Below are 12,373 nucleotides of genomic sequence, written 5' to 3' on the forward strand. Positions count from 1 at the left end.
CGGTGGCAGAAACAACCACAACAACTCACTGGAGCTACTTCAACCATCACATGAAGAAGGGCATTCACAATTTACATAGTCCCTAAAACTTCAAAGCTCAATTTGAATTGGTCAAGTGTTAAAAAATTACTGCTAAAAGAGTGGACAATCTTCCGTAGCATTTTACAGCCAGATGCCTCTAGTGCAGCACATGCCAGCTCAAATGTTTTGTATTACACAAATACAATTCCAAAAACAAGGAATAGTACAGGAATTACATGCAGAAAGCATGGACCCACTCATGGGGTTTTTCTGTGTTTAATTTACTAAGGCAATTTTTTTCCCCCGAAATGATTGAACTGACTAGGAACATCATGTAAGATGTCCAAGATACCCCCTTCCTCCAGGGAGGCATTTAAGCACAGAGTAATCCAAAACCCTTCAAAAGGTCTTTAGTGTGAAGCAATAAAGCCATTTACATCTATGCAGATATACAACCAAAAGTGATGTATACATCCACACAATTACATTGGTTCTGTTATTATCTTTGTACTCATTTCAGATTCAGGCAGAAAAATAACTAACTTGGATACTGTAGAAGCAGGAACAGCATTTGCTATCATGTAGTTAAATATGGTAAATAGGTGACTAATCCTACAATGTTTCAACAAAACAACATTAAAAAGAAGTTCTTTGTTAAAGGAAATATTTCTAAACTCATCTTAAAACATTCTTGAACAGATAATAATAAAAAGATTCATTTTCTACAAGAATGGGAGGACAACGCTTTGGGACAGAACGCAGAAAATTAATAGCATTTTAACGGTCCTAAGAATACTTATATACCATGTTCCTATATAAATTAAGATTAATATAGAAAAGATTATGCTTAATTAATTTGTTTAGTTTATAATGTTTGGAAGACAACACAGCTTTTTATTTTTTTAATACCTCCATGCAACTTACTGGCATTTTAATGTTAGCACATCCATTTTTATAAGAAAAGGCTACAACTTTATTTTAAACTTAACAGGCATTCATTCTTTTTCCTTTCAAAATCTAGGTATAAGTAACAAAGCACCAGAGTCTTATAAATTTTCTAACACCAAATGCAAATTAAGTCGTGAAATTGCTTTAGGAAAAGTTCCAAGAATGTAAACCCAAAGGAACTTCAACCCAATTTCTCAACTTCAGGCTCTTTAGGACACTGAGGCAAGGTAAGAGAATATGGTTCAGTCAGGAAGCGCTATCTGTGTATGGAAAAATGTTTAATTCTCCAGTTTCAACAACTTCCGGTATTGTGTTTATAAGCTCTAAGATGAAATAGATGTATACAAAAGGAAGAAATTGAAAGGATGGCAAGGGCTCTGTAGGTTAAACGGCTCACAAAGTTTTCATCAGTGGTCCGGAAAAGTGGATTGACCGTTCGTAACTTAAAGGACATCCTCATATATTTTTTAAGCATCTATCAAATATTCCTCTCTCCTTTACTTGGGATCAAGTGAACTGCTTACCTGCATTGTATCAGTTTGCATTAGAAGCAAAAAAATGCACAATTCCCCCCCCCCCCCCCCCCCCCCCCATAATGTGATAAGGTATCACTGCTCACATTTTGGTTTTATATTAGCTCTGACTATAAGGCTTTACAACACCATCCCCACCAAAGTGAATTTCCCATTATGAACAGAGTAATTATTTAATCTTTCAACAATCCTCCTGAAAAGACTCAAATCCTTTTCCTTAAGCACAAGGCAGGAGTTTTAACAGATTGTTTAAACAAAGAGCTGCTGATTTTTTTGCTCAGCAGATCTACTTCTTGTTTACCGCAGGGGAGACATCAGTCAATGAATGACAACTTAACTTGCTGGGCACGCAATTATTTAGTGATAACCCCAAGGGGACTAGGGACATTTCCTGAACAAGAGTTTAGGTCTCCCAGTGCTTATCTGAAAATATGAGACAGACAATGACAAGCAGCCTGCACCAGAGTCACGCTGCCAACACCTGGTGTCAGTGTCCCCATTACTTCCAGCCACTTTCTCAACTGGCTCCCATTTTTCTGTCAGAAGACAATTCTTCACAAATCCCTTCTTGATAGACATCCTAGGTACTAAGCAGTCAAAATACTAACATCATTCAAACTTGAGAAAGACATCTGTCTTTCTCAAATATCCTGCTTACTACAGCTTGTATCACTGTGAGCACCTCAAATGATTTTTCTTCAGCTTTTCAAAGTGTAGTTCATGAAGAGTAAACAATTCTGTGTTTACTTTATGATAGTGCTTATTAATAACAATGGTCTTTATAAAAAGAAAATTACTTAACTCAGTTCTTACCTATAGAACTCTTAATTTTCAAAAGTATTCTTGTCTCACAGTTTAAGTAAGATGGTATAATCTGCAACAGAGCAGAAAAATAAATCAATTACATATGATATTGTATATTTAATATAAGTTTTAGAATTCAGTCACACTTGAGCAAACTGACAGATGAAATTCTAACTATTTTCATGGTGTGGCACATACTTTATGGGGCACATACCAAGCAGCAATTGTACAATATTGCATATTCATATTAATAACGAATGCCTTTTTCCGTTCTCAGTGTTCCTGCTCAGACATGAGATGTTAGAGGTTTTATCTACCTCCACGCATTACTCATAACACTCATGCTGTAGTTAGATAGATTAAATAGTTAAGGTCCTGCTGACACTGTATTTATTGTCACTAAACACCCCAATCAATTGAATTAGGTGCTTTAGGAAGAGGTGCATGACTGGGCCAAGATGCACTCAACTCCCATTAACTTCTAATGGGCTCTTCAGTAAAAACATGCAAAAAAACCCCCATACTCCCTAAAAGTATGCATCTGATTACATCCCAGTGAACACTCAGGGAAGCCTAATTATAAATTAACACCCTGAACTGCAGCTAAACTAAACACTATGAGCCTGAGTTTCTACTGACCAAAAAAGGCTCCCTGTCCAAAAAGCGGCAGCCACACTGCAAAACCATTCCAGTCAAGACAGCCCACACTTGTATGCGCCATCTCTCACTGAGGGCAGAAGCTATGGGCTCTAACCTTTCATACAAGTTGCTGAAAATACCGCTAGGTATCACAGCCAGTTAAATCTACTGTTCTTTCATCTGCATCTAGTGCCAGACTTGGGCCAAGTTTTTCATTTATTGTTCACTAAGGGCTCTTTGCTGACTTGATTTTACAGAGAGACTGACAGTCAGACCAAGAAGCTTTGTTTAAGAAACAGTCTAAGTGAATATCTGCAGAACTCAGATAATTTTTTCTTTCCGAGTGTGGGGTTTGGTTTTGTTGTTTTGTTTTTGCTCTTCAACTAAACTACCTAGGGTCAGCATGAGCTGCCTGTGTTCTAGGAGAATTTGCTGGCATAACCATCATGAAGAAATTATGCCTAGCCTACCTAAACAGCACAGCCCTGAGCCAAAAGCCAGCAGAAGAGAACAGCAGCAACACTATTTCACTGCTCAAATATCTGAAGGCCCCGGTGTTGAGCCTTTGTTCTCTGTGCTGGTTCTCCAAGCTGGACAGGCAACCACAAGCCTCAAATTACACTTCACTGATCCAGGGAAACTGAGGTGGTGTTCAGTTTCAGGTCTGCAACGTGCACGTTGACCTGCCTGTTTGTTGGCCTAAACAATGAGATTTCAGGAAATGAGGAGCTTGCACTTTGTCTGAGTCTCATTTTCGGAGAGGGGGATCTCTGTCTCAGAGGCCTAGGTTGGTATGGGAGGAAAGCATAACATCTGGACCCAGGCACTTGCCCTGCATTCCTTCACTGAGCAAGTTTCTGCTTCTAATCCAACATGACCAAAATCAAACACAAACCTAGAAATGGGAGGTGGTCTCAACTAGCTCCAATTCCTTTAGCACAATGTTTCTGTTAGCTCTGGTAAAACTGGAAGATGTTTGTAGGAAGGAGACAGGGGGATTACAACAGTTTGTTCAGTAATGTTTTACAAACACACATTTCCACATTTGGAAGATTTCGTACAGTCCATCAATACAAAACCAAAACCTAACCATTTGCAATAAAAATATATATCGTTTATATAGAAATTTGAAAAATTCACGTAACACTATATTAATAAGATCCACAGCAATGGAGTGCCAGAAGTTAAATGTAGAAATAACCTATATGACAAAAAGAAAAAAAAAATTCTTCAGTATCCTCTAGAAAATAACTAAAATTTTCCATGCAAACTTTCCATTAAACTAAATGACAGATAAAGTTGCTCAAATGTGCAATTCAAGAATTCCAATATGAGACTCAAGCAAAGACCTTTGTTTCTCTGGCATGGAAAACAATTCCACAAAGATGCTTATAAATGACATAGCTTAACCCCCCCACACCCAATGCCCCAAAAACCCCATACAATAGGAATAAATGACACATGAGACATTTTTGAGGAACAATGTTCGCTTCTCTCCTGAAAGTAAGAAAAACTATCTCATTGTGTTCATGTATGGGAAACAGAAGTTTCAGTTATTTGCTTGCAGCCATACAAGAATTATAATCTGGTGTCTAAATCAGCTGCAGTGCTTTTGTATTAGTTTATCTTCCTTTTAAAGTTTCTCTAACTTTAAAGTACTGTTGGACTGAAGCCTTGCCTTATGCCTCCAAGCAACATTTTATTATTTATTCTGGCTAATTGATTTGCCCAATTCCTCATCCACATTCAGAAGGCACCTTCTGTTTGGAAAGAAAATCTAGTACTTCTGGACTTCAGGTTGCCACCAGAGCCAAGTAAAGGATTTTTTTTTTTTTTTAAAACAGGCTAACATTCACAACACACTTTTTTGTGTGATTTTGTTTGTTGTTAGTTTTAACAAAGACCTTGGCAGCTTTACTCTTTGTTTTGCTTTCATTTAACCTTAAATAAAAAGATTTATGAAATTCATGTTCATATCCCAGCAGCAACTTCTCAGCAATTTCAAGCTATTTTTATTCAGCAACATCTGAAAAAATGCCTACGTGGCACGAGTTTCTGCAGTGCTCCACTGCAAGAAACCAGGATCCTGAAAAGGCCAAAAAGGACAACATTTCATCACATTAATTTACCTATTGTCTATCCCAAACACAGAGGGGAACTCTCCACCATAAAAACCACTGTTACCAGCTCAGTTCAGAATTTTTTCTTGCTCAGAGAGTAGCTGAGGTAACTTATTGCAGAGATCCAGCTGTACATCCCGCTAGTAATAGATGGACTGTGCAGAACAGGTTCCCTTTTCTGTTCCTACGTACCAGATAGCCTTTTATTGTACAATAATGTCTTAGCTTAGTTTTAACTTGTACTTCACAGCACAAGAAAGAGAGACAGTAGAAAACAGAACAAATAGAAACCCAGCTGAGACGTGGTTTCTTTTACAGTTCCTTCAAAACTAGCAACACGAAATATAAAGTTTCACCCTCTTATCTAGAATATGTAAATGCTTCAGATTCTGATCTCAGGCTGACTTCCACCAACAAGAGCACTGTGGCTGCCTGGGGAGCTGCTGCTGTCCATCTGCTTTACCCTGATACAAGATTGCAATCAGATCTGGGTAATCTCACCTCCGAGTTTGCCACACACATAAATTAAGGGATCACACGCAATAGTGCTTGTGCTAACTGAAATAAAATTTATGAGCAAAAAAATATTTGTAGCCTTTTCCCTTCCACCCACTAATGTGAAAACAGTGATTTATCTACATAAATGAAAGAGGAATTTCTTTATATTTGCTCTTTCCAGAGGAACACCCATGCAGTATGTTTACCCACATGCCTATGGAAAATAGAACAAATATACCCATAGTATATTATATATACACTATATAAAATACCAGAGAATTTTAACAGCTAATAAGCTATTAAAATGCAGAGAATATATTTTCTACTGTTCAAATACCACAAATATATGCACCTAACACTACAGAATCAAAGAACAGTTTGAGTAAGAAGAGACCTTTTAAAGGTCATTTAGTCCAACCTCCCTGCATTAAAAGCTTCATAGCAGTCACATAAATATGCACTGCCTAAAAATCACTTCAGTAGGTTTATACATGTTACTATTTGTGAGATGCCTGTGTACATCCTCCTGGATGACAGAAGGATTTAAAAAAGCGGCCACTAGAAAATGCATGAATAGTGTGATGTGTGATGTGCCAAGTCACTGCTTGCTGGTAGCCCCTGCACTGTTCCTCACACTTACAACCACAAGTCACTGGTATACTGGGTATGCTGGCAGGGAGCTCTGCTCTTTTCACTCAAATCAAGGAAGTCCCAGTGGAAAGAACAATTCAGTATTCCAGCAACTCAACATGGAGTGCTGACTTTGAATAAACTTTAACAAGGTGTTCACGGCTGTGAAATAACAGCAGGGGATCCCTGAAAGTTTCAGACTAATTGGCAGATGCTTTTCCATGTCAGAAAAAAAAATAAAAATGCAAAACCTGACCCTTGTTGTTCGGAATACGTAACAAATCACATTACAGAACTCCAAAGCTGCATCTCAACCATGAAACCTCAAAACATGATATGCTAAACACATGCAACACAAAAAGCATGAAAAAAAAGACAGAACTGCTAGACGTGCGCTTGAATAGCACATACCAGCTTATGTTCACAACTCCGAGCCACTACAAACATCAGCTCATCCACATGTACCCAACTCAGGTGCATTTCCTATGTCCTCTACCACGAAACACAAAAGAAATAAGTATTACATGTGGAACCAATCTTTCCATTCAGTTTACAGAATCAGTTTACAGAATCTCTCATCTCTCTTTCTGGAAGTCAGATTTACAGCACAGAATGTGGCAAAAGACAGCAAATGACAAGTCAGCGGAAGCAAGAGACACCTCCCATGTGGGTTCCTGTTTTAAAGGACATATAACTGAGGGACTCAGGTCTATAGCAGATTTACTGTATTTGACGACTGCAGGAGTGTAGTTCTTAACTAGACAACAGTCAACCAGTTGGACCAGCAGCATGTTCCTACTTTTCAGTGTCTTAGAGAAGGCTGACTACAAGCAAACAGTTTTTGTGAAGTTGATGTGTTTATTAGCCACCAAACTAAATGGAGGATTAGAATGGTCTTTGTTAAATGTCAGCTGAGACAATGAAAGCCACCACTGAAAGACCAGTGTGAACATATGTTACACTTCTGCTGTCTCTGACAGATGTGCTGGCAAAATTCTGCAGTTCGGGGCCACCCGGTGCCATCTGGTTACATTTGTAGTAGGAACCATCAGGGTTTTGGAGCAAATCACTCATGGGGACAAAAAATGCAACAGCCCCCAATTCATAGCCAGAATTCCCTAACTTGGGAAGTCACTTTGCTTGCCCAGAGCACAGCCACTGTGTAAGCTTTGTAAGAGGGGCAGGAGCCTTTCAGGCCCTTCCAGCTGCATAGTAAGGATGTTCCTCAGGTGACAAAGAACTGACTTGGTTCCGTGTGTGTCTCCTGCATTAAACTTGCACAGAGGAGCAAACCCAGTAGGGAAACCAGGGGAAAGAGGGCAGCAGGGAAAGGAACAGTTTAGTTGCTCCCTGCAAAAGAGAGGCAGATTTTCAGACTGGCTGCAAAGCCAAGCTTCATATTACAAGTGAGGGAACAGCTTCCTGTTGTTTGATCTGCCCACTTTAGTAAAAGAGCACTTGCTAAATGTGGCATCAAAGGCATTCTAATTGTCATCATTGCTTCCACCTGTCCCCTGAAATACAACTCCAAATACCATCTAAAAACCTCAGCCTCAGAGTGGCAATGGCGTGTGCTTGTCTAATGCTACGACATGAGCAGTCTCGGTCACATCTTGAGGATTATTCTGCATTAGACACTGCTCTGACGTAGAAGTAAAAGGTTGGCACTCTGTCCCCTAAGTAATACATTTGCTCTCTATGACCTATCAAGATCAGCTGTTCAAACTTCCTATTCAAAGAGGAATTTTCACAAGACTATTTTTGAGGAGCTAGGTTTTGTTTTTAACAGAGTAACATAAGCTCTTTATAGGAAATTAGTGTCTATAATCATTGCTGCTCCTACTGAATAAAATCAGACCAGTAAGTGAACAGCCAAGCAAACAAAACAATGCAGTTAAAGTGAAACTGACTGGAAAATCATAATACAGCCATATCATCATAAAACTTTTACCAACTGTTCAAATAACTTATAAAGTTAATTACTCTAAAAGTTAAATAGAAATACACTAATGTATCCAATTGCGTAAGTTTTTGCTTCCATAAATCTCCATCTCTAGTAAAGCCCATAAATTACCTGCATCATTAAACCTCAGCACACCTGGCAGTGAACATAAAATTTGAGTGCTTACACATCAAAAATCATGACAAAAAACACCCCAAAACAATCTGAAACAGTCTACATAACCTGTTTCAAACAAACTTCTTAATCTGAAAATAGGCAGGATCACACTTACTTGAAAATGCCTGGATCTTTATATTCTGACTAAATCCAGAAGAACACACTCCAGTTTCTCAAGCCTGGCAACCAAGAGACCCACAGGGCAGCCTGGGAAAACTGGTGGAGCTGCTTTGCTTGCAGGGATTTTGCAGGGGACCAAACTGCGTGTGAACTGCCAGCTAAACTCTGAGTGGGCAGCACATCACGCAGTACAGGGAAGGTGACTAATTGGTAGAGGACATGAGAGCCTTTCAAGGAGAGGGAAAATTCATGGCAGATGAACATCTCTTCTGCTCCCTTATTCCACTCTGCTCTGCTCTTTCACATTAATGGAAAATATCAAACTAACAAGGCAGTGCAATATATCACAAGGAAATTGTAACACACATTTCCCTGTCAAAATAAGGCCGCATTTTATTTCTGTGATACACCACAGCAATAACACATTAGTCAACATGCAAAACCCTAACAATAATAATTCAAAAATAACACAAGCCACGTGTTGGCTGGTGTTCCCTGTAGTCTTTGTGTAAAAAAAGTTGGAAAACACGTCAACGTGACAGAGCTGCAAGGTTTCAGGCTCCAGCCATATTCATACACAGACTTCACAAGAACCTGGAGCCAACGGTTTTGCAATCCAACCATGGAGCAGCTTTTTACGCCCTCCTCTCCGGGCTCTTGCCTGAACATAACAATCTTGAAAAATGTGGCTACTGACACCCTGCTTTATGACTCACTGAAGTGTTTTGAGCCTGGGAAGTCACATCTGGAAGCATGCTATGACATGCTCTTCTGCTCTAGAGAACAAGCAGTAACCAAAAGCAGAGAGACCATTATGGACCAGTTTGTGATGGGCAAACTACTCAAAACACAGCATTGGGTCTGAATCAAACCATGGAGTCCTGCCTGGCTTTTCCCACTTTTTTCCATTTGAAAGGATCCACATGCATTCCAGCCCTATTCTTAAGTTCACTCCTTCCCATTCAATGCTGACTTTTATGTTCTATATTTTCCCCCCTCCAAGTATTAACCACAGCAATGCAAAGTAGAAAATTCTTATAAAATAGAAATACAAACTTGCAGATTGTGAGCATCAAACAACTGAACATTTCCTTCCTTCTTTGCTAATTACACTGCAAAGAATTTACCTTGGCAGAGTCTTCAAAACTCTACTATTAATTTTCAAATATTCTTTAGTGATGAAGCTTGTTTAGATCTAGAATTGTTTCTACTTGACTTCTCCTGTCTCCTTGAAGCTTTGCATCTTCAGACCTAAGTTAAACAGAGCACCAAACTTCTCATTTAGGAAGTTTCTCTCATACATTTCTTACTTGCACAGAATCTCTAAGGTGTCTTTCTTCCTTTAAAAAAAGCAAGACGATGTTGTTGTTATATTAAAAACTTACCTAATGTTCATTTCTTCAGTGCTCTAATCTTTAAATGAGGTTTACTAAGGAGATGAATTTTAGCTCTGTGTTTCTTGAGGGGAAAAAAATAATGTGTATTTGTATGTCATTCAGTCCTATTTCCCTATTTTAACACTTAGCCTCCTGAACAAAAATACATATTTTTCAGTCCCCATCACTGCTAGAAAACCCCAAGCTATGCTGTGCATTAAGTGCCTGATTCATCAGTCGTTGGTATATCCTTTCACCACTTTTAAAATTATTACGCAATAAGATGCTGAGGTTTTACACACTTGTTTTCCCCATGCACTGAAATAACTTACACAGAAAAACAGGCCAAGCTGCACTATGTGTCAGTATGTGCCTCTTAAAAGGTTTCTTCTAAGTGGCAATATTTGAGCAGGACACCCTTCCCTTATATCCACCTTAAAAGGAGCTGGATTTGTCCTAAGGCTACAAGAGGTCACTCTACAATTCAACAGCATCCTGCAAGTACCTGGGACAAAACTTGGGATACAGATTGTCCCTGCAGGCAGGCACAGTGGAATTAAGGCTGCTGCCTTCGAGCACCCTGCCTCTGAGCTGCCATCACCTGCTACAGGCTGCAGCATCTACCTGGGTCTTTAAAATAACAGCAAAAATGTTCTGAGCATGTTATTCCAAATCTAATGATCCAGGAGTACTAATGGGTTTAGGAGATGCCTCCAGCAGCGCTCATATAGAAGCCAATGTGTAGACAATGAGTGTCAGATTTCCCCACAAAAATATTTAGATTCATGGCTTTTTAGCAACTTTGCAAAACTGAAAGCAAGAAAAAATAATTTTCTGCCAGGGTTCCTGAAAGAAACAGAAAATACCTTGATGATTAAGCTTTTGTTTTCATTTTTAGGGCCCACATGGAAGTCCTTTGCACAGGCACTGAGCGGGTACAAAGGGGGATTAGACATTGGCATTAGATTAGAACCCATTTTTCCTTCGAAGGAGGCACTTCTGGAACAAGGGCTTGCAGCACTTCACAGAGATCCCTGCTTTATTCAGGAAGGAAGTCATGTCTAATTAAACTAGACAGAACAGATTCTTCATCATTTCAGCTGGAAAAGCCAGCAAGGCAGCTCCGCTAGCACAGGGACAGCCAACTGCGGCTTCCCAGCTTGCCAGCAGCCTGTAAAGCTGCTACTGGGGGGCCTTGGCATTGTATTCAAAGCCACTTTTAAGAGCCAATATGGTAAGCTGTGCAAGATATGATGTGCAGGGAGTCCCATAAAATCCTTTAATGAAAACAGCAGGCTTGTGTTGGAAAAAGTTTCAAGGAGCCGTGTACACCAGTACAAAGATTTAAGCTCCCGTAAGACACCAGGGCCCGAGTGCACAGGCTCCAGTAGCCCCAGACCTCACTACAAGGTTTTGGGAAGTTTTCTATAAGAAAGTTTGCATCATTGAGTCACAGTTCATAGAGCAAATATTGATATGATGATGACAGAGCACTTTTCTCCCCCGCTGCTCTGCTGTGTTAAACCATCAGAGGCAAGGTGAGATGGTTAGCCAGCTAAAAGCCAGCAGACAGGCCTGCCTAGCAAGCTGCCTGTGCTAAGTGTGCAACATGAATCTAACAGGGACACACGCCTGCTGCTGGGACAGTACCAGTTAATGTCCCTGGGATGAGTTATTCTTAGATAAAGCACTATCAATTTCAACTCCCTCTAGGTGGAAGGCAGTCTGAGGCTGTCTTGAGGAGGTGCATAACACCGAAGGTCTATCTCTTCTTTCTTCCACTATGTACAAATGCAATGACCCTTCTTTTTAAGCAAAATCTTTGCAGATTTCTGCCAGCGTTGCCTGCAGTGCCAAGTATTTGCCATTCCCAAAGAGAGGGAAGGCAGGACCCCCATTCTGAAGAGCATTACAGAAGTGTGAATGGGGATGAATCCAGCAGCTCTGCCTATCAAGCACCTCTGACTCTCGCTTTTCTCCTGTGCTCCTGGACCCCAGTGATGTGGGGTGCAGCTGCTCTGCCGTACAGGGATGTGCTGGCCAGCTACACTAGATAATCGGGATACCAGCCTGGAACACAGGCTACAGGACCACAGGGAACATCAAGGCACTTCTGCTTCAAGGAGCCTCATTAGAAAACAGAGGATATGTAGGCCTCTGCTTATGACACTTTACCTACCACATCATCCAAAACTCCCTTAAAAAACACATCAACACAGCTTTACTGGTAGAATGTGACTGTCACCAGAATATACGTTTTGCCTGTTTACTGAAGTTCTTCCCAGCTCCTCCAAATTCCTCAAAGTCACCGCAACCACTGTAAGAAAACACAGCAGTGGCTCTAAGTGGTTCAAAGAGAAGAAGATCACCTGGAAGAAGTCCTTACATGCTGGATCTGGAAAACCCCTGGTCTTTCACATCTAAATAGCAACAACAATTGAGGCATTCAAAGGGATGACCTTAAAAAGTGCAAGCACCAACTCATACTATGGACCACTCACAGCTGTACATTACATCTTCATTTCTAAAAATTATATGAAATCTGGACCAACAAAAACACTGCTT

General features: G+C 40.0%; 1 protein-coding gene across 2 annotated transcripts in view; it reads right to left on the reverse strand.

Annotated features, from left to right (window-relative positions):
- Positions 1-12,373, reverse strand: part of BMPR1B (bone morphogenetic protein receptor type 1B) — a 234,429-nt gene that overhangs the window by 141,835 nt on the left and 80,221 nt on the right. The window contains exon 3 of one of the 2 annotated variants that reach the window (XM_042049633.1): positions 2,316-2,376. The exons of the other annotated variant lie outside the window; for it this stretch is intronic. The gene's annotated coding sequence lies outside the window, so the exon portion shown is untranslated. The remainder of the gene's footprint in view (positions 1-2,315; positions 2,377-12,373) is intronic. 2 annotated transcript variants of the gene reach the window in all.

This window comes from Corvus kubaryi, unplaced genomic scaffold (assembly GCF_017639235.1).
Source record: "Corvus kubaryi isolate FWS band 111438036 unplaced genomic scaffold, C.kubaryi_AGA036_p1.0 71, whole genome shotgun sequence".
NCBI lineage: Eukaryota > Metazoa > Chordata > Aves > Passeriformes > Corvidae > Corvus > Corvus kubaryi.